The sequence below is a fragment of the Olea europaea genome, chromosome 11 (assembly GCF_002742605.1).
Source record: "Olea europaea var. sylvestris chromosome 11, O_europaea_v1, whole genome shotgun sequence".
Taxonomy (NCBI): Eukaryota; Viridiplantae; Streptophyta; class Magnoliopsida; order Lamiales; family Oleaceae; genus Olea; species Olea europaea.
In genome coordinates this window covers 74,393-97,573 of record NC_036247.1, presented here as the reverse complement: position 1 = coordinate 97,573, position 23,181 = coordinate 74,393, and the positions used below count along the sequence as shown (strand labels likewise).

Sequence of the window (23,181 nt, the reverse complement as noted above, 5' to 3'; positions counted from 1 at the left end):
ATAGTAGCAGAGCTGCAGTGGCATTAGGTATAAACGCAGAGAGTTATTAGGCTTCTTTGATTGTTTGTTGGAGTGGCGAATTTACGGTGGAAAGCGAAACCAGTGAGAGAGAAAGGGGCAAAATAGCTCGCTAGAAAATTGATCGGCAAATTCAGAAATTGTCGACGATAGTTAGCAGGCTTGCATTCATTGTAAGGAGGTTAGCCTTTACAGTGGTCGTTCTTGGATTGGATATGCTCAATGTGATGGGAAGTTTTACGGCAATTCTTTTTATTTTTATTTACCCGCAAGATCTTTTGTTGTTCAGAATAATATTAGCAAATAAAAAATAAAGAATATAACGCACAAATTAAACGAATCGTCAACTATATGAAAAATTGTGACAATCATATAAAATTTCACTCACCAACTGAATTCTCAAGTATTACAAAGAAACAAATAAATTCGATTTTACAACACCTACTTTTCTACCCAATGTAAGAAAAGTTTTAAAATACTAGGCTCACAATATTTTTCTCTCAAATCAACTCTCTGACCACATCTAAAATAAAATACATTCACTATTTATAGGATCAATAATCTCTAGAAGAGTTTAATTTAAATTCAAACAAAATTCCTTTAATTAAATAAGGATTCTTTCATGTACCAGACTCCAAAATTGGTTGTAAATTGGAGACCAAATTTTGTAAGGATTATGCTCTCTACTTTAATTAGAAGTCTCTATAAAATAACTACCTTTATTATTTGCAATAAAAGTCCTCCAGTTTTTGACTTTTGAGACAATTACCCAACACAACGCATTGAATCACACCGTGCGAGTTATATACAGTGATTTCGTGTATTTAGGAAAAAGTTGTTTTAAATTTATTTTCTTTAATTTGCAATGCAGGTCTTTTTTGTTGAAAATAAGTTCTATGATAGTAGATTTTTAAGAATGTGTGATTAAAAAATACATACAAGAGTGTAAGGTCGTTTGTAAACGGTTATGTACACGTAGCATTGTCCACCAAAAATAGAGCAATCGTTCATTCCAAGTAGGCTTTACATATTATAGAACCTCTCCAGACAAAAGACACAACAGGGAGTGAATTTTTATTTATTTATTTATTTATTTTTTGCCCTATTTCATTCACATAGAGCCACCCTCACGTGAGACTTTGAGATCCATTTCTATACAAATGAATTTTTTGGGTTCATTCCTATACCAAATTGAAAGCAAACGTAGACCTAAGAAGACCTGCCCCCAGCCCCCAATATGATCCTGAAACAATCTACGGTGGCTATTTTAGAAATTTCGGGAGCTGCAATTTTTTATTTCAACCACCGGCTAGTTTTAGTGGAGGTTTGGATTTCCTCTTTCTTAAAGATCTTGTTTCGTTTATCGTCAAAATTTCTTCTTTCACTCTTGTAAATTAATAGTCATGACACTGGTTGAGGCGTTCTTGGACATTTTTGAAAGGCCCACATTGGGGGCAATTATAATAGGGATGACACAATTTTTGGGTCCCGTTTGGATTGCCTTTTTTCTAGGTATAATGGTAGGCTGGGTGTGGAAACCAGGATGGGCTAATTTAGGGAAACATAAATTTGATTTTTCTGCACCTTCATCTCTCTCATCCTTGATTACTTCCCCTGTCCAGGGTTTAGGTTCAACACAAATATTAGATACCTTGGTATTGGATGATAGATTAGAGAACAAACATGTGGAATTTCCCGGGGTGTACAATGTTGTTTCAAGGTAAATTTGTATTTGGAATTCAAGATTTTGTTCAGAACTTAATGAGAGATCATATGATATTGTGTTTAGACTTGAAAGCCTAGGTTTTCTATTGTTGGAATAGGCTGATGATTAATGTATTGAAGCTTCCATTTTCTATCGAAGTATGTGCTTTTTATGATATTTGCAGGGTAATTTCATTCAGTTCAAAAAAAATTGTAGCCTTTTTCTTAACTTGGGAGCTTACTAAACCTATGAGTAACACCTTAACAGTTGGATCAATAAAGGGCTTTAGTGTTCTTCTTCGACCCTGCAATCAAACTCAAGGAAAGATAACTTTTGACAACCTTACCAATGGAAATGGGAAGTGCCTGTTACCATATATACCAGCGAATATTTGGGATATTTGGGAGAATGATTTGTTGCTAATTTTCAGGGATTGTATCTTTAATTTATTTAGTTTCCTTTTAGATCAAATAACTGTAAATATATATACAATACACAACACAATGTAAAGGCAAGTTTGTTTGACAGAAATTTCACGCAATTCGTTCGATCTTTTTGTCATGGTATCAGAGCTAGGCTTCTAAGCTCTTACCTGCTATGAATCTTGCCTCGTTCGGTGTATTGGAGACCATCGTCGGTGCCTCTCCAGGAGATCTCCGTTTTAGGTATTGGGCGTCTGGGTTCGGTCATCATTCTGTGTATTTCAGGTTCGATTGTCTTCTGCGTTCGGTCGCCCTTCTGCATATTTCAGGTTCGATTGTCTTCTGCATTTTTCGATTTCTCTCGCCGATTTCTCTCGAAGGTTCAGCAGGTTTTCCCTCCGTTTCTTGGGTGTATCATATAGGTACCTGGTGTGTTTCTTGTAGTAGGACCGTGGTGTTTGATTAATTGCTGTCTGTGGCTCATTTAGTTGTTTCAGTTCCGGCTCGTTATTTTATTTCAATTTCAGCACGTGGTTTTTTTTTTGTCTGGATTCTTCATTTGGTTGAATATTTTATTCATCATGTCATTTGATAAGTTAGACTCATTTATTATCCGCTTCAATGGAAAAAAATTACTCGGCTTGGGAATTCCAATTCCAATTATTTGTGAAAGGAAAAGAGTTGTGGGGACATCTTGATGGTAGCGATCCCGATCCTAAAGATGTTGAGGCTTTGTCGAAGTGTGAAATTAAGGATGCTCAAGTTATGACTTGGATCCTTAGTTCAGTCGAACCGCACCTTATTCTCAATCTGAGACCTTACAAAACTGCTGCTGCTATGTGGGATTACATTAGTAAGGTTTACAAACAAGACAACACGGCTCGATGATTTTAATTGGAGTATGAGATGGCTAATTTTACACAAGGAAGTCTTTCGATTGAAGAATACTTTTCAAGTTTTCAAAATCTTTGGACTGAATATTCAGATATAGTTTATGCTAATGTTCCCGCGGCAGCCCTATCTGCTGTTCAAACATGAGACAAGCAAGCGGGATCAATTCTTGATGAAGCTACGTCCCAAATTTGAGGCTACACGGTCCAATCTGATGAATCGTCGACCTGTACCATCTCTAGATACTTGCTTGGGTGAACTTCTTCGTGAGGAGCAACGTCTAGTTACTCAGGTTGCCATGGAGCATAGGGATATTATCAGTGCTTCTGTGGCTTATGCAGCACAAGAAAGGAATAAGGGTCGTGACATGCATGTTGTCCAGTGCTATAATTGTAAAGCCCTTGGTCACATTTCTCGGGATTGTCCTAAGAAATACTGTAACTATTGCAAGAAACAAGGTCATCACATCTCTGTTTGTCCCATTTGGCCAGAAAAGAGGCATACTACTGTCTATCATGCCTCCACTAGTGCCTCTAGCTTTGCAACATTGCCTACTGCTTCGCACGTTGTTCCAAATCCTGCTTCTGCATCCACCCTCAACCCTGAAATGGTACAACAGATGATCAATTCTGGTTTCTCTGCTATTGGACTATCAGGTACTCATAAAACTTAGTCTAAACCATGGTTGTTCGACTCTGGAGCTTCTAATCATATGACCAACACCGTTATTCCTCTTTCCAATGTGAAAGAATACGATGGGAATCTAAAAATTCATACTGCTAATGGTAGTTCTCTGCCTATCAAAGTTGTTGGTGATCTTTTAGATTCCTTAACTAATGTTTTTGTGTCTCCCAATCTTTCTACAAATTTACTTTCGGTTGGTCAATTAGTTGATAGTAATTATAATGTTCATTTCTCTCATTCTGGTTGTGTTGTGCAGGATCCGGTGTCGGGGAAGATGATCGCGCAGGGGCCTAAAGTGGGACGACTCTTTCCTTTGCATATTCCTCCTTTTCCTAGTTCTCCTTTACTTTCATTTGCATGTAGTACCATTAATACTGAAAATAAATTGTGGCACAAATGTTTAGGCCACCTAAACTCAGATGTACTTCGCACTTTATTTAATTCTAATTTATTGGGTAATAAAACATGTTCGTCTGAACTTTCTTTTGATTGTACTGCATGTAAACTTGGCAAAAGTAAAACTCTACCTTTTTCCTCTCATGGATCTGGTGCCTCACAATGTTTTGATATTATTCATAGTGATGTTTGGGGGATTTCATCTATTTTTTCTCATGCACATTATAAGTACTTTGTTACATTTATTGATGACTTCAGTCATTTTACTTGGGTTTATTTTTTAAGAGCCAAATCAGAAGTCTTTTCAGTCTTTAAGCGTTTCTTGGCTCTTGTTGAGACTCAATTTTCTAGTCTCATTAAGAACTTGCGATCTGATTCAGGGGGGGTATATGTCCAACGAGTTTCAGAACTTTCTCCAAAATAAGGGTATCCTCTCTCAACATTCTTTCCCTTCGACACCACAGCAAAACGGTGTTGCTGAAAGAAAGAATCGTTACCTCCTGGATATGGTAAGAACACTCTTACTTGAATCATCGGTACCTTCTCGATTCTGGTATAAGCACTTTCCACTTCGATTCATTTAATTAATTGTTTACCATCTCCTGTTTTAAATAATGTTTCTCCATTTTTTAAGCTGCTTGGATATTGACCTTCCTATTCTAATCTGCGTACATTTGGTTGTGTTTGTTTTGTACATCTTCCTGCTCATGAGCGACATAAACTTACTGCTCAGTCTGTTAAATGTGCTTTCCTTGGTTATGATGTCTCTCAAAAAGGTTATATTTGCTATGATTCCCATGCTAAATGTATCCGCATTTCTAGAAATGTGGTTTTCTTTGAAAACCAATATTTTTTTCCGTCTCATTCTGAGCTACCCCCTTTATCTTCATCTATCCTGCCTAGCTTCTCTGATTTTCCAGATGTTATAGCACGATTTAAGCCATGACTTGTGTATGAACAACGTAATCGTGGGTCTGATCCTCCTGCTGATGTGCCCCCTCCTGATCTCGAACTGACACATGATCCTCCTACAGTTCCCATCTATCTTCGTCGGTCTACTCGTCATTCTCGCCCATCCAATCAGTATGATTTCTCATCTTTTGTTTCTCTTGTAGCTACTTTATCTGCTATTTCCATTCCCACTTGTTACAAACAGGCCATGGAACATGAGTGTTGACAAGAGGCAATGCAAGCAGAACTTCAGGCCCTTGAGGAGAATCACATTTGGGACATTGTGCCTTGTCCTCCTTCTGTGAAACCTATTGGGAGCAAATGAGTTTTCTCTATGAAACTTCGTTTTGACGACTCCTTGGATCGGTACAAAGCTTGTCTTGTAGCTTTGGGTAACAAACAGGAATATGGGATTGACTATGCGGAGACATTTGCTCCTGTCGCCAAAATGACTATAGTCAGGACGGTCCTAGCTATTGCTGCCTCGCAGTCATGGAACCTACATTAGTTGGATGTGAAGAATGCATTTCTTCACGAAGAGATTTATATGAAGCTCCCTTCTGGTATGACTACTTCATCTCCTCATGATGTTTGTAGACTACGACGTTCTTTGTATGGACTCAAGCAGGCTCCCCGGGCTTGGCTTGAGAAGTTTCGGCACACCCATTACCTTTAGTTTTGCACAGAGTCAGTATGATTCTTCTCTCTTCTTCCACAAGTCTACCTCTATTATTGTACTTCTCTTGGTTTATGTGGATGATATCATTATTACTGGCAATGACTGTGATTTTATTTCAAAGCTTCAAAAGTGATTACATGAAACTTTTCACATGAAAGATCTCGGCCAACTCACATACTTTAGTACTCGAAGTTCATCATCAGCCCAATGGTATTTTCTTAAACCAGCATAAGTATATTCAGGATCTTATTGCGTTAGTTGGGTTGGAGAAGTCTTCTTCTGTGGATACTCCTATGGAAGTCAATGTAAAGTATCGAAAAGATGAAAGGGATCTTCTAGACGATCCTACTCTATATCGTCACCTCATTGGGAGTCTCATCTATTTGACTACCACTTGCCCAGATATCTCTTATGCCGTTCATCAGGTCAGCCAGTCTATGTCTTCACCTCGGCATCTTCATTTTGTGGCCGTTCGTCGTATTATTCGCTATATTCGTGGATCATCCACTCGTGGGTTATTTTTTCCTAAAGGGTCGTCTCTTCAGCTTTCTGTCTATAGCGATGCTGATTGGGTTGGGTGTTCGGATACGCGTCGTTCTACTACGGGTTGGTGTATATTTTTGGGTGATGCATTAATCTCTTGGAAATGTAAGAAACAGGATCGCGTCTCTAAATCATCTACTGAGGCTGAGTATCGTGCTATGTCTACAGCTTGTTCTAAGATTATTTGGTTACGAGGTCTTCTAGAGGAGCTCGGGTTTTCTCAAGATAATCCTGCTCCTCTTCATGTGGACAACACTAGTGCTATTCAGATTGCAAATAATCCCGTCTTTCATGAACGTACGAAGCACATTGAGGTTGATTGTCATTTTATTCGTGATACTTTGATGGATAGGGTGATATCTCTTTCCTACATTTCTTCTGATCTCCAAGTGGCAGATGTATTCACCAAAACATTGACTCGACTACGGTATCATTTCCTTGTTGGCAAATTGTTGTTGGTTGACCTCCCAGCATCAATTTGAGGGAAGTGTTGCCATATCTACCAACGAGTATTTGGGATATTTGGGAGAATGATTTGTTGCTAATTTTCAGGGATTGTATCTTTAATTTATTTAGTTTCCTTTTAGATCAAATAACTGTAAATATATATACAGTACACAACGCAATGTAAAGGCAAGTTTGTTTGACAGAAATTTCACACAATTCGTTCGGTCTTTTTGTCAGTGGCTAAATGATGTTTTGTTGATTGGATATGGAAACAGTTGGATTTTATGCTTCTTTAAGGTTTTCATGTTATATTGTGTGAAATATGAATATACAACAATGATTTAAAATTATAAAGCTATATATTTCAATCAATGGAAGATCTGTGCTTTTATGTCTTGTTGGTATTGCTATGTGCAATTGCATAGTTGGATTGAATGCAGACCTTTGTACTCATGTTAATTGTGTACTCACTGCAATCTTGAGAATACATGAATTGCTCTCAACTTTGATGTTGCTCAAGTAAAGAACACTTTCAAGTAACTCTATGCATTCTGGCTCAATGAATGTTATTCATATGTTACCGAAAAATGATTTCTATAACTTGACACATCAGTCAATTAGCACATAAATAGATTAACTTTATAAGTGTTAGACTTTTCCCCTTTCTTATATGTTGACGAACTAAGACTTACTCATAATTTGTATATTGCTTTTATAGTTATTCAGAGATAAGAAAAGAAGAGAATGTGGTTGTTATGAATGATGATCTGGTTCATTTATGTCATCTTGTTGAGAGGAAAGATGGAGGTACCCATTGGAAGCATATGATGAATCTTTCAACCCACAATATGAGTTACCAAGCATGGCAGAGAGATCCCGAGGTAGTGAATGTGTTGTTCGAGTATTATTTTTTACTACATGGACTTATCCTCTCTTCTACTTATTACGACGCGTGAGTATATTTGTACTTTACTTAACTTTGCAACTTTTGTTTTTTATTAATTTGTATCTTTATACTTGTTGTCAGAATGGTCCCCCATAGTATTATAACAGAAGTGTATATGAGGATGCAACACCTGAACTATTGAGGGACTTCTTTTGGGATGATGAGTTTCGAATGAAGTGGGACAATACGCTTATACATGTGGCAATTATAGAAGAATGCCTTACCACTGGAATGATGATGGTTCATTTGATAAAGAAGGTTAGGAAATCGGAACCAACTGTAATGCGGGCTCATATATTTCTTATTGCTTTGGTTCTTTTGTGCAGTTTCCCTTTTTTCTGCAACAACAGAGAATATTGAGTTTTAGCACCTCTTGTTTCTCGACCAAGGTGTTCCCTACCCTTCGGTTCCGAGAAAAGACAAACCAAGACGTGTTGATCTATACTACTCGAGTTGGTACATTCAAGCAGGTAAGAAGTTTATTTATTTATTATTAATTTTTTTTTGTGGGAACATTTTTTTTTATGTTTTTCCATACGAATGGCTATATGGAGGACTAACAAATTTGTGGAATTTGTGTTGGTCTTAGAATTTGTGAGTAAATAAGAATAAATTTTCTATATATCATTCAGTTACAAACAAGAGCCTTTATAGGATAGGTCAACAAGCTAAAATGGAAACAAATAAATATCCCCACTAAATTAGGGATAATAACTTACCTAATTCCAATCCCACAAAATTAGGGATTTAGAGTCCTATGATTTATATTATTTTACAACTAAAGAGGAAACAAAATAATATATATTATTTTCCACACTCCCCCTCAAACTGGTGAATATGTATTTTCCATTCCCAGTTTGGAAACAAGTGTCTGAAACATTGTACTTTTCAGTCCTTTTGTAAACACATCAGCTAATTGACCTGTAGTGGACACGTAGGGTGTGCAGATCAAGCCACTGTCCAACTTTTCTTTGATAAAGTGTTTGTCTATCTCGATGTGCTTAGTTCTATCATGTTGAACTGGGTTGTGTGCAATGCTAATAGCAGACTTGTTATCACAATTAAGCTTCACAGGTCCATCCCATTTAATCTTGACGTCCTCTAAGATGATCTTCAACCATAGTAGCTCACGTACTCCTTGTGCCATTGCTCTAAATTCTGCTTCAGCACTTGACCTGGCTACCACATTTTGTTTCTTACTTCTCCAAGAGACAAGATTACCTCCTAGGAAGGTGCAATATCCGAATGTAGATCTTCTATCAACCACTGATCCCACATAGTCTGCATCTGTGAATGCCTCAAGTACTAGTCCCGAGTTTCTTCTATACAAAATTCTTGTCCCTGGAGTTCCTTTGAGATATTGTAACACTCTGTTGGCTACTTGCAAATGAGCTTCTTTTGGACTATGCATGAACTGGCTAATCAAACTCACTGCATACACTATATCCGGTTACGTGTGAGATAGATAAATGAGTCTTCCTACCAACCGTTGGTACATTTCCTTGTCTATTGCAGCATCTTCTGCATTTCCAAGTCTAGATTCGGGTCTATTGGAGTACTTGCTGGTTTGCATGTTGTCTTGCCTGTTTCTTTGAGGAGATCAGTAACATACTTCTGTTGGGAGATAAAGATGCCCTATCTAGAGTGAGCTACCTCAATCCCAAGAAAATATTTCAACCTCCCTAACATTTTGATCTCAAACTCTTAAGCCAAACACTGACTTAGAACCTGTCTCTCCTTATCATCATCCCGTGTCACTATTATGTCATCGACATATACCAAGATAATTGTGACTCCCCCTGAAGATGAATGTTTAGTGAACATCGTATGATCTCCTTGGCTTTGTTTATATCCAATGGCCACCATAACTTTTGTAAATCTTCCAAACCATGCCCGTGGTGATTGTTTAAGTTCATACAAAGCTTTCTTTAACTTACACATAGTATGAACAGTCAAATTGTTCCCATAATCTAGCGGAACCTCCATATAAATCTCTTCCTCCAATTCTCCATGTAAAAATGCATTTTTGACATCAAACTGCTGCAATTCCCAACCATAATTAGCTGCTAGTGACAATAAGATTCTAATAGTATTCATCTTTGCAACCGGAACAAAAAGTCTCTAGGTAATAAATTACATAGGTTTGGGTATAACGCTTGGCCACCAACCTTGCCTTGTATCTTTCTATTGATCCATCTACTTTATACTTCACTGTATAAATCCATTTACACTCCACTGGTTTCTTTCCTGCTGGCAACTTTATTAATTCCCAAGTTTTATTTTTTTCCAACGCCTCCATCTCCACATTCATGCCTTGCTTCCATTTCTCATTGGATAATGCCTCGGATAAGGAGGTAGGAAGGGCAATGGTGTTTAAGCTAACGAGGAATGCTCTATGAGAAGGTGAAAATTTTTTAAAAGACAAGAATTGTGCAAGAGGATATAAAGGTCGATTTGTACACTTTCTAATCCCTTTCCTAATAGCAATGGGAAGGTCCTAGTCATTATTACTCATCTGGGGTTCAATTTCAGCTTGCAATGAAGGATTAGAAATTGTTACCTCATTCTCGGGATCTGGGTTGGAGTCTTGAACTTGCACAGATTCAGGGTTGATCATCTTCTTCCTCGAAAACACGTTGCCCTTGCCAAATCTCACATTCTCAAGAGCAAAATCTATATTTTCTTGGGGATTTTTGGACTTGGATCCAAAGATAGGGGATACAGGATTCAGCACAGTGGAACAAGGCGAGGAAGTTGAAACTGATTTGGACTCGAAAAATGGTAGATCAAGGAAAAACTGAGCCTTATCTTCAATTGAATTCTCCCCCTGAAGATAAGGAGTGGTGAAATATGACTCTTGTTCATGGAAAGTAACATCTAACGTGACATAGAATTTCTTTGATGGAGGCTGGTAACACTTATACCCTTTTTGAGTTGAAGAATATCCGACAAAGACGCATTTTAATGCCCTTGGATCCAACTTTCCCCTATTTTGACCATGGATTTGGACAAATGACACGCATCCAAATATCCTAGGGACAAGATTATTTGTAGTTTGTAGATTAGGATAGAATGTTGAGAGTGTTTCCATTGGACTCTTAAATCCCAAGATTCTAGAAGGCAAACGATTTATAAGATGTGTGGCTGTAAGAACTGCTTCCCCCCAAAAGGATTTAAGCACATTGTTTTGGAATATGAATGCTCGGGTTGATTCAAGGAGGTGACCATTTTTCCTTTCAGCCACACCGTTTTATTGTGGGGTATTAACACAAGATGACTCATGTATTATTCCTTCATTTTGAAAGAATAGAGATAGGACTTGATTGAAGTAATCCTTAGCATTATCTAACCTAAACCTTTTGATATTGGCTCCAAATTGATTCTTAATCATGGAACAAAAAGTTGGGAGAACAGTGCTAACATCGGATTTATGATTGAGTAAAAATATCCAAGTAACACGAGTACAATCATCAATGAATGAAACAAACCATCTTGCCCCAGAAACATTAGGAATAGTAGAAGGACCCCAAATATCACTGTGAATACGATAAAAAGGAATAGAACTTCTTTTATTACTGATTGGAAAAGATACTCGCTTGTGTTTTGCGAGTTCACGCACTTCACAATGAAAATTTTCTACATCTAGACCTTTAAACAACGAAGGAAATAGAATTCTAGTGACTCTAAATGATGAATGTCCAAGTTGGTGATGGTGAAGCCAAACTTTCTCCTTATTGGATAAAAAAGACTCTGAAACAAAAGATTGAGGTAAATTACTCTTGGTAATGCTTGAGTGATTCAGTGGTGTTTCAAGGTAGTAGAGCCCATCCCGTTCTCTAGCATGTCCAATCATCTTCCCCGAATCCTTGTCCTGAAATACACAATAATTATGATGAAAAACCACATTGCAACATAAATCTTGAGTAAGTTTTTGGACAGAGACAAGATTTGTGGACAATTTAGGGACATGGAGAACACTTTTTAAGGTCAGTAATAGGTTTATTTTAACATTTCCTACACCTGCTATAGTGGTCGAGGAACCATCAACTGTGGCAATTTTCCTATTGCTTGGACATGGAGTATATGTGAAAAAACTTTAGATGAATGGGTCATATGTTCGGTTGCTCCCGAGTCCATAACCCATGAGTTTGCAAAGGTTATACCAGAGACATTTAATCCAATAGAGGATGGAAACTCACCTGAATACGCCAATGAACAAGTACCTGAAGGTTTGTCAGGATTCCCAATAAGAGATCTCACTTTTTCGACCTCTTCTTGATTGAGACCACTTAACTCCTGTGGTGCTACTTCATTCTGCTGTATTGCAGCAACATGGACCTGACCATGGTTTCTTGACTGTTCTCCTCTCTCTCCCCACTCTCGACTTGGAGGTTTTCCATGAAACTTCCAACACCGTTCACACTTATGACGTGCTTTCTTACAGTAAGTGCACCACAAGCTATCCTTGTAATCATGGTTCTGAGCTTTTGGTTAGTCAAGCCTTCCATCTCTAACAATAGGTGTTCTTTTCTCATTCGTGGCTGAGTTATTGCCACCATTAGCCACCGTAGCAGAGCTATCCATGCTCTGTGGTTCAAGCATTAGGCCCCTTCTGCTTTCTTCACCTCGAATCAATGCTACCACCTCATTAAAGCATGGAATTTCCTGCTTGCCAAGAATCTGGATTCTCACTTGGTCAAATTCTGGATTGAGTCCAACAAGAAAATCATAGACTCTATCTTGCTCTATGAAGTCCTTTATAACAGCAGCATCCTCAGGACATTTTGTTTTAATCACCCTTTAATGATCAAGTTCTTGCCATAAAGATTTCAATTGATTGGCATATTCGGTAACTGTTTTACTCCCTTGTTTGGCAGCGATTGTCTTCACTTTAACTTCGTATACTTGGGCCACATCTCTAGCTTTAGAATAAGTCTATTGAATTATTTCCAAAATATCCTTGGCAGTAGCCAAGAACATACATGTATCACTGATTTCAGGAGTCATAGAGTTCCATAGCCATGCCATAATCATGGAATCCTCTTCATCCCAAGCTTCAAACTGAGGATCTTCTGGTTTCGATCCCGTACCCGTGAGATGGCTGATCTTTCCCTTTCCTTTTAGCACGATGCGGACAAGTTGAGACCATTTAAGGTAATTTTTTCCATCTAGCCTATATGTAGATTGGATATTTTGCAATTCCCCATATTGTTGGGATCGAACAATCTCCTCTGATTGTGTTGTAGCAGTCATCTCTACAACCTCTGACATTCTCCACAAAAAGACACGATCTTTAGGCAATTAAGGCAGATCGCACAAAGCAGAATTCAGGATCAGTGAAATCTGAAAAAAAAATTGCAGGCAATGAAGGTCAGGAATCAGATCTGATCAGAACAGATCAGACTAGAAAAAATATTTTTTTCCCAAAAACTTGTAAGCCTTACGACTCTGATACCATGTGAGTAAATGAGAATAAATTTTCTATATATCATTCAGTTACAAACAGGAGCCTTTATAGGATAGGTCAAAAAGCTAAAATGGAAACAAATAAATATCCCCACTAAATTAGGGATAATAATTTACCTAATTCCAATCCCACAAAATTAGGGATTTAGAGTCCTATGATTTATATTATTTTACAACTAAATAGGAAACAAAATAATATATATTATTTTCCACAGAATTCGATAAGCAAAAATTGCATTGTCCGTGTCTACTCTACTTCTTATTAGTAAGTTTTGGTTATATATAATATTGTAAGCATAGATCAAGTAATTTCATTCTTCTTGCGTATGGAACAGTCGAATCGAGGAAAAGAGACGTCGAACTGTCTGCATGTAAGGTAATACTCTTCCATCATGAAGATATGGGCATCCCATGGGAAATTGCAAGATTTGGGGTACCACAGGGCATGTGGGGAGCCGTTAGGAATATCGATCGTGGTTTTCGGGCTTACCAGAAAGCAAAGGCATATGGAGCGCCCATATCTCATCCTATGTTTATGGTTCAAATCAGCACAAGAATTGATCTCGACTACCTGAAGATTATGGAAGGTGAAAAAGAATCACCAGAATCACAAATACTGGATTCGCCTAGGAAACCCAAGTGCATTGTAAATATACCGAAGCTTCTGATAATTGGGGGTGCAAGTGTAATTGGTTGTAGCCTTGACCGAGGCCTCTTGACCAGGCCCCTTATATTTGGTTTAGCTAGAACGTTTGGAAACATAGGAAAAAGAACATGTCCAAGGACTAGCTGAGGATCCATATGTAAACCTAGTTAGTGAGTTGCTTGTTGGTCTAGGTCTTTCTTTCCTTTTGTCTCACAGAAAAACCTTTTTTGTTTTGGTTGTAACACTTCAATATACAAGCATATCCTCTTTATAAAATTAAATGACTGTGAGGATGGCGTCCTTCCGTATGTTTTATTCATGCTAATGCTGTTTCAAATTGTTCACAGTGATGACAGAATTTTCTTGTTTCATTAGAAACCTGAACGGCATTTTAGTGCATAGGATTAGAGTACTGTATCATATTTCAAGACGAAAAATAAGTTTAAAAATATTGTTCATTATAATGTAAGAATGTATCTAGTGCTAAATTCCAGATATGCTTACAATTCAAGAAGGGTTTTCTCTCAACATGTACATTTTACCCGTCATAACTCTGTTCAGGTAGTGTAGAAGTTATTTCATTTAAGTTAGGCTAGCCTCTCCAGGTGGCCATCATCTTCTCTTCCCCATAACAATCCAGAAGTCATGTGGTTTAAATTATAAATTGTTGGGTATATCGACTCAAAAACCACAAACAACCGACAAATAGTAAAAAACGATGCAAGAAAAATAATCAAACATATGGATTGTTCACCCAGTTCAACCAAACACTGCCTAATATGGAGGGCTCAGAGGTAAGCCCGTCACTGGCAAGAAACCTTCAAAAGAAAGTGTACAACGTGATTGAGTAAACTAAATCAAACCCACATATGGTTATCGATCCACAAGGATCTCGCAACAACACAACGACTAGCAAATCCTTGCCAAGAACTCAAAATAGGTTTACCAACCACAAATCAAGTCTAAAACACTGCACTATTTGTTCTTCCATCATCAAATACCATAATTTCATTACAATATTCATTATCAATCAACAAATCTAAGAAGAAGAAGAACAGTTGAAACAGGCTTACCAACCACAAATCAAGTCTATAACACTGCACTATTTGTTCCTCCATCATTAGATACCATAATTTCATTACAATATTCATTATCAATCAACAAATCTAAGAAGAAGAAGAACAATTGAAGGTAGAAGAGTGAGAGAAAAACTCAAGAGACTCGAAAACCAAAAGACTGAATGAATGCCCTAGAGTCTCGAAGCCTCCAAACCAATAATGTTGAGAGTCTAAATCTCAGCCATTGGATGGGATCAACGGTCCACAGTAGGCCAAAAGAAGCACAACTCGTGTGATTGAATATCAGCCAATGTATGAGTGCCAACTGTCCAAACGGGTGCAAGTGAGATAAAAATGCATTTCCACTTATAAAAGTGTGGTTTGAGAAACACAACTTCACAATTCTGCACCTTGGTTCTCAAACCATATACATACTCTCTTGTTGCTATAATGCAAGTGACGACACCATACCCTACATCGTCGTCCAAATATTTGCACAGAAAAATTAACCTGTATTAATATTAAGCTGTGATAAACAAGATCTAAATTTATTAATAGGCAGTATTTTAGTGCCCATATCAGCAGGGTAAAAGTCAGTATGAATTTTCTCAAAATAAGTACATAAAAAATGAATAGTAAATAAGTAATATTTATGAGTTCTTCAATATACGTGGATAAAAAGTGATTTGATGGTTTATAAATGATAGCCAAACAAGGGCTATTGCTCATAAATAGTTGCTCAAGACCTCCTAGATAGTTATAGAGATCTCTAGAGGCACTTGAAAGAGTGGAATAAATGTGAGACGTCTTGATAATAAAGACTAGTCATGGGTGAATTGAAGAAAGAAAAAGTGTGCAAGAAAAGCAATGCAAAATTTAATATCGAGTATATAAATAGTTCTTCGTCATTTTAATTTGCTTGCCTTGATAGATTGATTGGTAATACGGTGAAAAGAAAGGATAGGTATTATGTTTGGGTGACTTTCAAAAAGCAAAGGATAACCCTATCTTTATTCCATATCCCTTTCTTATTTGTATTCTTATTGCAAGTTGCAGGTTATAAGTTCCAAAATATTCTTCAGAATTCCTTGTCTACAATCCCAACGAAAAATTGTGCCTTTTGTCCTCAACCTCTACCGCATCTTTGAAATTCATCCTCATCCTTGATATTCGAACTTTTAAATCTCCACATTCTCCGCCTACGACAAACTATTTTCAACATTTACCATGATCCTTCACATAATTTTGAGTTTCCTTTGTCGTTTCCATGTATGCTATATTTTGCAAACGCTTATGTACAATTTTGTTTCTTTAAAGTTTATGTTGTTTGTTTTATTTGATTTTGCACAAGCATTGTGAATTTTTAAGTTGGCTTAAACACAATCTCGATGCTTGACCTTTGACCCTGTGGCTCCTTCGGATTTGAGCGTGGATTGGAATATTTGTCAAGTTTCTTTTGTCAAACATAAGCAAGAAGGAAAAAATAGAAGTCAATAAAAGGGAAACACTTATAATTGAGGGAAAAATGATTAAAAAAGGGCAATAGTATTCCAATATTTTACGACTTGTGATCAATAAGGAATAATGGTCTCAAAACAGTGCACACCATCCAACTCCGGCGCGAACCTTGGTCTCCTCGCCGGCAGGCGACCTTCCGATTTCTTGGTTTGTGACGAGTCGTTTACTTCTTTGCCCTTCTTAACCTCATGAAATTTCTCAGATATCCATTGACTTGGCACTCCCTAATTAGAAGAGGAAGCCCAAGAAAAGGCAACTTTTTGTCCAACAGACTCTACACAGAGTGCATCAAAAGAACTGAAAATTGACATCAACATAGCTCTTGTTTGATTCCAAGATTGGAGAAATTTTAACTTATGAGCTGCTTTTTTTTGCGTTGCTTTGATTTTTGGAGAATTGATCTTGATTCTTGATTATGAAGAAAATGGTATTTATAGAGGGAAAAATCTGGAAGTTGAAGCGTTGACGGTGAAGGAAGTTTCTACGTTGTTGATTAGGCCAATTGGCATTATTCCTAAGTTTGGTAGGATGATCAAGATTCGGATGAAGACTGTCCAAATACCTATTTTTCAATGAATTTCTTTCTGAATTTTCTGGAAGTTACCTAAAACTTAACGAGCATACATGACTGGGTCAAAAGTGGCATGTTGTGGTTGGTCAAACTGACGGTTGACATTAGTTGTAACTAGTAAATAAATTACCTTTGATTGTTTCTCATTCTTTTCACATTAAAATAAAAAATATGATCGTTGTTCATTATATCAAGTCACTGTATTTAAATTTCTATTTTTTTTTTTAGATTCGTAACGGCTATATTTTTCATTTTCATTTTTACGTAAATGGGAAACAAACAGGCCTATGTGTCTTCTTTGGAGTTTTGTTTAATTAAGTTATTCTTGATCCAAGCCAAGATTCTATGGATTAGGCTATAATATAGATAGGTATTAGTGGATTAGCATTAATTCAACTTTTTCATTTCATTATCTTGAGTTAATGAAAGACGTGAATAAGTTCTAAAATGGCTGCTCTGGTTTGACGGTTGAGAATTGACTTGAAAGAACCACAGCTGAGAAGAAAGGGAAGATGGGGTCTGGGTCAACGAATTTGGATAACGAGGCAGAGATATGACTTCAAATTTGTTGAAATGAAATAAAAAGTTGACCCTCCAAAAGAATTTATAACATGTTTGACTTTTCTTAAATTTTAATTTTAATTGATCGAACATACATAGGTAATAAACACATATAGTCCATACATTTCGTTATTATTGTGAAAAATGTCATTATCTTTCATTTTTTGACATTTTTACCCTTATTTTCACATTCATCACTCAAAATGTTATTTTCATCCACTTTTTCAATTAAAAATTGTAAAATGACTAATACAACCTTCTATTTAAATAAAGCAAAAAAGAATTAATTGCAACAATATTCTCAATTTTCTTAAAAAAGTGCAAACGAGTCTCGAATAAATTATTAAAACGGTAATTAGCACATAAGGTCCCTACATTTCACTATTATTGTGGAAAATGTCCTTATCTTTCTTTCTTTTTTAACATTTTCACCCTTAATTATATATTTAGTTGCGCAAACCATCATTTCTATCCATTTTCTAATAAAAGCTGTAAAATAACAAATATATCCTCATATTTAAATAAAAAATAAAGAAAAATAAATTTTTAATAATTTTTTTGGGACTCGTTTGCACTTTTTTTAAAAACAAAATTAATTTCTTTTTTTAATATTTATTTGACACTCGTTTGTACTTTTTAAAAGATTTGGGGATGGTTGCAATTAGTTCTATATATTTTTTTATTTAAATAGGACGGTATATTCTTCATTTCACAGCATTTTATTGAAAAATTGGATGAAAATGGACAAAGAATGGTTTGCATAATCAAATGTATAATTAAGGATGAAAATGCCAAAAAATAAATGTATGGATGTTTTTCACAATAATAGTGAAAAATAAGGACATTATATGATAATTACCCTTTTACTAATTTCTTTGGGACTCGTTTACGCTTTTAAAAAAATTTTGGAACTATGATTGCAATTAGTTCTTTTTTTTTTTTTTTTAAACTTAAATAGAGAGATACATTCGTCATTTCACAGCTTTTAAATAAGAAAATGAATGAAAAAAACCTTTTGCCAATAAAGGTGAAAATGTCAAAAAAAAAAAAAAATTAGAGATAATGACCTTTTTCACAATAATAATGAAAAGTAAGAACATTATATGCTAATTACCCAATATACATTTTTATTCATACATTAAAATTCTCAATTCTCTTATTATCCATACATCTTAGAATAGATGACTCATTAAGACTTTAAAGCTTGACCAATCATGTGCCCCATGTTCGTAGGGATGACAATTTAAACTGTCAAAATCGAAAGCCGTGGTTAATCGAATCGAATGGGGCAAAAAAATTGAACTGATAGTGCAATGGGACGGACATGATATTTGATTTTAGTAACCCCATTCGGGGTCGGGGCGGATATGGTATTTGCACCGTCACCCCGTTTTGAATCGATTACCCATTTAAAAAAAAAAGGACAATTGGATTTTCCATTATTCTTTCGATTAAAATTTGTCTAGCCCAAAATTTATGGCCCATTACCGACCCATTAAGTATCCTAATCCAGTATCCACTTACCCACTAAGTACTAACCCTATCACAAAAAAAATTGGAATCAAATTCAACAAGACATTAGCCGACGACCGTCTTCACTCAAGTCTCTGTAGTGCGTCCCCAAATTTTTTCTTCTCTACATCGTATTTTTTCTTGCTCGTCATCACCATCCCGAAATAGGAGGATATTTTTCCTTCTCTTCCCGTTTGCTAATTGTTGTTGCTGTAATCTATATCTATTTCTGTTTTTGTCGAGTTTGAGTATTTGATGAAATGTGATTTTTTCTTCTCCACATAAAAGATGAATTTAATGAACTTAATCCGTTGAGAGATAATAAATTTTATTGCTGGAAGAACTCGATGATATGCGCTTTGAGTTTGCGAATGATCGATATAATTCAAGGATACGAGTAAATTATTAAGCTGTTGAATTCAACCTGCACTAGATTGCAAGAAAACTCTAGAGGTTTTACAGAGAATTTTTAGAATTGTTGAATTTAAATAAAAATATGGAAATTTTGCTCAAATGTCATTAGTGGATATCACTGGAGAGGAATAAGTAATGCAAGATCTTTGGCTGTCAAAATTCTTTCTCAGTTGAATGTGCTTCGTGAGTAGTCCTCATTTTTTTTTTTTTTTTTGTAATATTGAAATGAGGGTACATATTTTATGTGGGTATTAAATTGGGATATTGTTTGCATTTTCATTTGGGATGTTCGCTACATTGGTTTAGTATTATATTTGTGTTTTCGTTGACTTTTTTTCATAATTTCTTTTTTTAATTTGGCGATTGGACCTACAAAAAATAATATACATTTTTTGTTATTAACGATTCGAACCGAGTTGAACCAAACCAACTTACGTGGTTATGGTGCGGTTATAATATAACTAAAAAATTGATGATTTGGTGATAATTTTGGCGGAAGCAAAATCGAATCGTTGCCCACCCTACATGTTCGGGTTGAATCACGTGCTTCAAAATAGTTCCCTTGGAGGAAAATTCAAATTATGGATCAGCAGATTATTTTTTGCAAAAATTGCAGCATCAATCTCTAACCTTTTCAATTTTTGTGTACTTTACCTTGATCTTCAATTTATGCTAGAAAAATTCCCCAACCTTTCAAAAATATGCAACAAATCCATTTGACCATTAATTGACCAAAAAATTTTAACCAAATTTTGAAAAAGTAAAATGGCAACTTTAAAATTAACACAATAAATAAATAAACAAACAAAGAAATCAAAATAATTTGAAAGAATAAGAAAATAAATACTAAAAAAGGTTATCTTTTTCCCCACCCCAACTCCGCCCCTAAAAATTAGCAGCCACTATCAACACCACTGTCGGGCAACTTCAGCGCCACCACAAGCAAACAGAAATCCAACAAAATGATTAATCCAGCAAAATCCCCCAACGTCGACTCAACTTCCGACTACAACAAAATCTGACCATTGTAAAACCAAATGGTGTTAACCCCGATAGCCCTTCAATTTTGGTAACACAATAACCTTTTGGCCCCAAATTTTGGTAACCTAGCAATTGAAGGTTTTCATCAAAACAGTGACAGAGGCGCCACAATCTATGTCGTAAAGAGAGATGAAAAAATTAAAGATGATCTTAACTTAAACACATGCCTTGTAAGCTTATGCTTTGTGTGCCATAGAATAAGAGCCGAGAATTGACCAGTAACGAGTTTGCTTTCAAGAAGCTTCGAGTTTAAATGAAAATAATAATAATAATAATAATAATAATAATAATAATAATAATATAGAGAATGAGAATAATTTATATTATTGTGTATGGAACTTACAATCATGCAGTCTCTTATATAGAAATTGAGACTAACTACAATCCTATAATTAAGGAACATTCAAATTCAAAGTAAGCTGCTGGTAGAGGATTAAGGAATTGATAAGTTCTCTGGATTTGTCTCTGATATATCCTCATCTGAAATATCTGCCGAGTTGTTGGATGTAACAGATTTATCAACCTGATCTTCCACACGCCCCCTCAATTTGAAGGGGAGACTTCGGACCTTCAGATTGTTCCTGACAGTTTGAAAACGTGCTGAAGATAATGGTTTTGTTAAGGAATCAGCTAGCTGATCTTTGCTGGAGATAAACTGCACAATTAGCTTCTTATTCAACACTTGATCCCGTACATAGTGGAAGTCAATTTCGATATGTTTTGTCCTTGCATGAAAGGCTGGATTAGAAGTTAAATAAGTTGCACCGATATTGTCACACCATAGAATAGGTTTTTGTGGAACAAAGGAGCCAATTTCCAATAGTAGAGACTGAATCCATTGTATTTCAGCAGCAGCATTGGCTAAAGATTTGTATTCAGCCTCTGCGCTGCTCCTTGCTACAGTTGGCTGTTGTTTACAGCTCCAAGACACAAGATTATCACCAAGAAAGATACAATACGCACCAACTGACCTTCTATCATCCTTATCTCCTGCCCAGTCTGAATCAGAAAATGCTTGGATGATGCATGACTGGTTGTGAGAAATAAAGAGCCCTGTGGAGATTGAATGTTTCAGGTAACGTAGAATGCGTTTCACTGCTTGCCAGTGCAATTCTGTAGGTGAATGCATGAACTTACTGACCTTATGCACAGAGAAGGCAATGTCAGGCCTTGTTAAGGACAAGTATTGTAAGCTTCCAACAATGCTTCTGTAAGCTTGGGGATTATCATACGGTCTGCTATCTGCTGTAATTAATGAGCACGTAGTTGCCATCGGGCTAACACATGGTTTGGCATTGGTCATATTTGACTTTTGTAATAAATCAGCAATATACCTTCGTTGTGTGAGATAAAGACCCTCAGTGGTTCGCAAAGCTTCGACCCCGAGAAAATAATTCAAATCCCCTAACTCTTTTACTGCAAAATCTGCACGCAAGGACTGAATAAGGTGCTGAATGATCTGTAAACAAGAGCCTGTCATGAGAATGTCATCCACATAAATTAAAATCAGAACACTGTGGTGCTTGTTACGCCAGATAAAGAGGGATGTGTCAGACTTGCTAGACTGAAAGTCAAGAATTTTCAATGCATCAGTAAGTCTAGAGAACCAAGCTCTTGGAGCTTGACGCAGTCCATAAAGAGATCTCCGTAATTTGCACACGTGTGTGGGAAAGCCAGGATGTTGATACCCTTGAGGTTGTGTCATATACACATCCTCTTCAAGAAATCCATGCAAAAATGCATTTTGAATATCCAACTGTTTGATGTGCCAACCATAAGACAGAGCAAGAGAAAGAACAATTCTGACAGTTGCATGTTTAATGACAAGACTAAATGTTTCATTGTAGTCAAGTCCCTCTAGCTGATGAAATCCCTTCGCAACTAGTCGAGCTTTGTAACGCTCTATAGTGCCATCAGCCCTTTTTTTGACTCTGTATATCCAACGATTGCCAACTACATTAGCCGAAGGTGGTGATTTAACAAGTGTCCAAGTGCCATTCCTTAGGAGGGCATCAAATTCCGCATCCATAGCAGCATGCCAATGAGCATGTTTAGATGTTTATGAATAACAAGTTGGCTCAATGGAGTCTTTCGATAAGGATATAGCTAGTGCTTTTGGTATAGGGTACCGTACATAGTCATCGGAAGGCTGCTTGTTTTTATGAATATTGTTCTTGGATCTGGTTGTCATGTGATGAGTATTACCAGGATTTTGGACAGCAGCAGGAAGTGTATTATTCTCCAAAGTGGCAGATGATGGAGAAGGAATGCTTGGACAAGGAGATTCTGAGGCAGCAAGCAGATCTGGTGCTGTGTTTTCACTACCTACAGATTGATAACTATGAGAGGAAATGTCAGCATTAATAGTTGGTAGAGGTTGATGTTGTGGTCTGCCATTGGAACTACTGGAAGGAACTTGCAATGTAAGAGGAAGAGGTACTTGAGTGACAGGAGTATAAGTATGAGTAGCAGGGGAAAACCTTTTTTTGTATGTAAATACATTTCATCAAAGATAACATGTCTGGAGACATAAATTTTGCCAGTAGATAGGTCTAAACACTTGTACCCGTGATGACTAACACTATAGCCAAGAAAAATGCATGTTTTACTTCGAAAATCTAATTTGTGTCGATTATATGGTCTAAGATTGGGCCAACAAGCACAGCCAAAGACACGTAAAAAAGAGTAATTTGGCTTTTTATGATATAAAAA

General features: G+C 36.5%; 1 pseudogene; it reads left to right on the top strand.

Moving 5' to 3' along the window:
* The first annotated feature begins 1,129 nt into the window (after positions 1 to 1,129).
* On the top strand, positions 1,130 to 17,103 carry LOC111402861 (annotated as a pseudogene).
* Positions 17,104 to 23,181: the final 6,078 nt, after the last annotated feature.